Source organism: Zosterops lateralis (assembly GCF_965231275.1).
Source record: "Zosterops lateralis genome assembly, chromosome: W".
In the NCBI taxonomy this organism is placed as follows: Eukaryota; Metazoa; Chordata; class Aves; order Passeriformes; family Zosteropidae; genus Zosterops; species Zosterops lateralis.
This window is the reverse complement of record NC_139801.1, coordinates 20,452,385-20,457,403: the sequence shown is the minus strand read 5'-3', so window position 1 is coordinate 20,457,403 and position 5,019 is coordinate 20,452,385. Positions and strand designations below refer to the sequence as shown.

Here is a 5,019-nt window from a genome sequence, read left to right as displayed (position 1 = left end):
AGGATTTATGTAGCTTTCTCTAAGCAAAACTCAGCCAACTTCCTTGTCTGTAAGCAGTCATTTTTGCTAGATCTAGCCAGGTTTTACCTGTAAGTGTCAATTTGATGAAGCAAATCTGAAAATGGTTTTTATCAGCTTCAGAATAGGATTTCTAGTCAGGGGCAGAAAGGTGTACACGTTTTCAGTTACTACAGCTGAGTCTGAAACACCGAATTTCAGATTTTGTCTCCCTTTACTTCAGGCCAACACCATGATTGTCAGTTTTCTACATCTCCCTTGAGTGTATCAGACTCCCAGATAGTTTGGAGGTGTCTCAACCTCTCCTGCTGGAATGTGACCACTTTCCCAAGTAACTCACAGTGCATGGGACATGCTGTGCCACAGGGACAAACCAAGGCTTGTGCTCCTTGTGGAATATGGGAAAGAGCAGATCCAGGGTACAGTGAGAGCATCCAAACTCCCTGCATCAGTGTGCTGAGGAACTTTGACTCCTGTCATTGCAATGCTGGTACTCTTCCCCACTTGGAGAAACCCCGCATGGTCAATTGGAAAAAGTTACTTCCTTTCATTGCAGCCGTCAGGTGAGATGCACCTGCCTCGAGTGAAAGTCTGGGTACGGGGTCTAACCACTATAAGTGGGAGGGCCCGTGTGAGCTTATCGCTTGGGGTCGTGGGTATGCCTCCGTTTCCACAGACACTGGGGTACCTGCAAGATGTGTTCACCTTGACTTGCAATACCAAAAGTAGAATGTGGCCAACAAGCAACCTTCAAATGATGATCAGAATGCCGATCATCATTCAGACAGTCTTTCTACAAGTAGAGAATGAGTATTCTATCCTTTTCTTTGTTTCTGGAGTAGTGAGTGTTGACAAGTTAGACTGCCAGTTCTTTGAGAAGACTAATAATGCTTTGTTTACTGTATTAGAATTAGTAACTGATTCCTTGCAAGAATGAACAGCAAGACTTAATGTTAGTGCGTGAATGTAATTATGAAGAATTTAAATGAATCTCCTTAATCATTCTAAGTCAGTGTCTGATTAAAGTTCTATCTAGTAAATGGCAAATTACTAAAGGGACCTCTTGTGCCATGTTTGTTTTCCTTCCTGCAAGGGCCCTGCAGGAGATTACAAACACTGCCTTCCACCTTAAAACGAAAAGGGTGAATTGTGGATGCTGACAGCCTGGTCAAAGAGAAATTTTTAGGCATCAGGCAGCAGCAAAGACTGTGGAAAAGCAAGTCAGACTTTCCCAGGCATTGCTCTGGAGAAGCTAGGAGAAGACATTCCAAACAATTTCTAATCTTGCACCTGCTGCTTTGCCATCTTGTTTACCTACAAAAGATGTTTACTAAGAGGTGTTGGTCTGACTGACCAATCACATCCAATTATACCAAAACAGTATATGAAAAGACTGTGTCTTTTAGTAAACATTGCTATATGCCCTCCAGGAAGACTTGGAGTATTATATCATTATTCACCGTCCCAACTACATAATGATATTTCCCTATTTACAGGGAGAAAAATAGTTGTGAAAAGACATTTGCATGGTCCTTGATTTAAAAAGAAAACACTTCTCTGCCTTAATTTACATCTTAGAATCTAAATTTGCTGCTCAAATACACTACATGTACCTCAAGGTCTTCACATGCAGATCCAGCCTATAAGGGGTGTTACCAACCCCTAAATTTCAGGAGACAGACAGTTTAGTTTTATCTCCGATTATTTGTTTGTTTCCCATCTCCTGTTTTAAAGTCTGGTAACCTGACTTTTTTTTTTTTTTTTTTTTAATAATTTATTCTGTTGCTATGGTGACAGCTCATCCTGTCAATCAGCAGCAGAAGAGGAAGGAACACCTTCCTGCAGAAAGGCAATATTCTGTAGGTACAACAATTAAGAAAATGGATTTGTTTTGAGGAATTTATTATATACCCTCACAGTAAGAAGTCCAAGTGATGTTTAACTCCCTAAAAGATTTATTTTTGTCATTAGAGTGCACGTGGGTAAGGAAATGCAATCATCTGAACCAAGCGTTTGGATGCACATTCTCTCTGAGCCCTGGGGAGAGGAGACGGCTGTGGTGAAGATGGGACAGAACAAATCAAATTTTAAATTGCTTTTGCTCCACTTCTATCCCATTTTAGTAGGTATGTAGTGGTGGAATGCCTGTAACTTCTATAAAATAGTGGAATGGGTGCTAAACTGAGCAAGCTGTGAACACCAAAGAGAAGTCTTTCTGTGCCATAAATTAAATGGACCCATTCATGAAGAGCTTCAGAGCAATACTGAATTGAAAATCCCATTTCCCCCAGAAATGGACCAGGCCCACCAAAGGCAGAGCTTTGGTTCGAAGATTATATTGTCATGGTGCAGGCTGAAATCTCTCTCCTGCCAAACACTTCATCACACTGCTATCCACTTTTCACTCTTTTATTTTAGATCAGAAGACAGGACCATTGAACTCAGCCAACAGCTTTCAACACTTAAGCATATTTTCTCCACTGGATCACTTACTTTTAGTACTCATCATTAAACGAAATCTAGCAAAATATTGAATAAAAGTTGAATACTTTTTTTTTTGTATTTAAGACCCAAGTTTTGCACTTCTCTCATGACCTTAAGTTTCATGCATTTTTCCTTATAATTAAATATTTTGCCATGCTTATTCTTGCAGATATCATTAATAAATAATCTTACTATTGTTTGCACTATTCTTTATGCTCACCAGCTAATATTTTTCTTCTGCTTTATTAATTCAATTTAATTAAACTGAGTTACAATATCATTACTGCTAACAATTTTTGAAACATTTCAAATTTCTCTGTTAAATGATTCCCTATATATTATATGGATACTTAAAATCTTAGTGTATTTTAATGTTCCCTCAACATCAGCTGCTTTGCAATCAAACTTTTGCTTCTTTCTTTATTCCTAATGTGTCTGTTGAGATAATATTGTTATCACTAGTTCCTACATGCTCCTTTATTTATGAGACTTGTCTTTTTCACAGGATTAGCTCTCAAATAGCCACATATTGTTCCATAAGTTCTCTCACTAAGCAATGCAGTATTGTCATCCAAAAACATATTTAAAATAATATAGTTATCAAAATCTCCAGCATAAAATTCCTCCATGATCAAAGTTCTGGCTCTCTTGCAGACTTTTTTCTTCTAAATCAGCAATGCATTTTGCTATCTGCTTTTCCTAACTGCCCTCCAGGGTTTAATAACTGGATTGCTTTATTGTTCTTATCTATTAAAACTTTCTGATGTATCAGCCAAAATACAGACTGATTTCACTGTAACTGCCCAACACCATCTCACGCCAGCATCAAAACATTGCTTTACTTCTTCTTGTTCATTCCACAACAAATTTTATGGTTTACTGTAGTGGTGTGGTTTTGGTTTTATCAGACAAAATCCTTCAACATTTCTGTGTCTCCACTCTGCAGCATCTTCAATATCAGCTAAATCATCTGCATCTAGCATCCACACATAAGCAGAATTGAAGTTTTCTGAGCTGTCAGGTTTAGTCCAGTGCTGTTCACCATTTCCTCCCTGAACAAGATTTTCATTGCTGATTTCATGCAAACCATTATACTTCTGGTTGGTCTGCAGAGTAATCTCTCTGTTTTTCCACGAAGTCTTAGAGTTCCTGTTCCTGCAGCTTTTCAGAATACCTCTGGTATGATGAGTTTATATGATACCCAGTGCTCTGGAAATCCTCTCTATAGCCACATCTGTAATTTTTTCACATCCAGATAGATCAAGGTGGCGTAGATTTTGACAATATCCAACTGAACACCAACTTTCAAATACAGAGTCTGAAATATCGGTTTGAGCGAGATCCAAATATTCCAAGTTGGAGCAAAGCTCTAAGATCTGCCTAACCATTTTGCTGGACACTGCAGAACCGTAGGCCAATACCAGTGTCTTCACTGAGGAGCCCACAAGTGGGAGGACATGATGAATTAGGCCATGAAGTAAACGTTTCTCCATTTGTGCTATATTAATGGCAAGTGAATCTTCAGCTGCTTCTTCAGATTCATCTATGTCAGCATCTTCATCCCATTCCTGGAAAGCACAACTTTCATCTTTTCTATTTTTCACCCATTCCTCATCAGGTTCAGTCTTAGTATCTGCTGCAGGACCACTATACCAATCGCCTCTGGCCCAACAAACAGGGTAAAGATGTTTCCACAGAGATCCAGTTTTAGCCAACTGTGACCATTCAGTGCTTACTTGACTACACTGACATAACTCTTGTGGGTTAAGGTAACTGAAAATGGTCACCATTACTTCAGGAGGGAGATCAGTAATATTTGTAGTGTGCCCTGTTACTTCAGTTTCTTGATCTGCCTTCTCATCCACAGAATACTTAAAGACCTTCTGAAGCTCTTCTGCTTGATTCCACTTACAGAAACCTCTGAATTCTGCAGCCTCTTTCTGTGAGCAGTGCTGTGCAATTACTTTCTTCTTAATGTCTTTCAGCTCTTCATAAGTAAAGTATTCCATCAACATTGGCTGAAAAACCTCTTCCTCTTTCATATGAGGAAGGAAATCCCTGGTAAAGGCTTCCAATCTCTCCTTAGTCAACCTGGTGTCCTGCAGCTCCCCGCGGGTCACCATATTGATGGCGGCCTTAGCTTGGACGCCCGCTCAGCACAGCGCACGGCAGCCCAGAACTCCTGGGCTCAAGCAATCCGTCAGGCTCAGCCTCCCCGGCAGCTGGGACTACAGGCGCGCTTCCTGGAGAAGCTCTGATTTCTGTTTAGCAGACCTCATTTGGTATGGCCCTTTAGACAAAAAGTGATTTTTCTCTTCACTTTTTCATTAATTCTAATACATTAAGCATTAAGGGGCCAAGGTTGGGCTGTATCTTTATTTTTCCTCCACATCTAGCCTAGAACTGTGTGCTACATAATTCACATTAGCCAGCTGTGTCCCCTCAGGACTTCTGGGTGGCTCAGTGTCACCAGTGTCCCTTCCCACAGGAATGCCGAATTCCTCGAACCCTGAACCA

At 40.1% G+C, this 5,019-nt stretch overlaps 1 pseudogene across 1 annotated transcript; it reads right to left on the bottom strand.

The window, feature by feature from the left end:
• Window positions 1–3,371: 3,371 nt before the first annotated feature.
• Window positions 3,372–4,625, bottom strand: LOC310922238 (F-box/LRR-repeat protein 5-like; annotated as a pseudogene). Its single transcript has one exon. The product of its transcript is annotated as an F-box/LRR-repeat protein 5-like (transcript).
• Window positions 4,626–5,019: the final 394 nt, after the last annotated feature.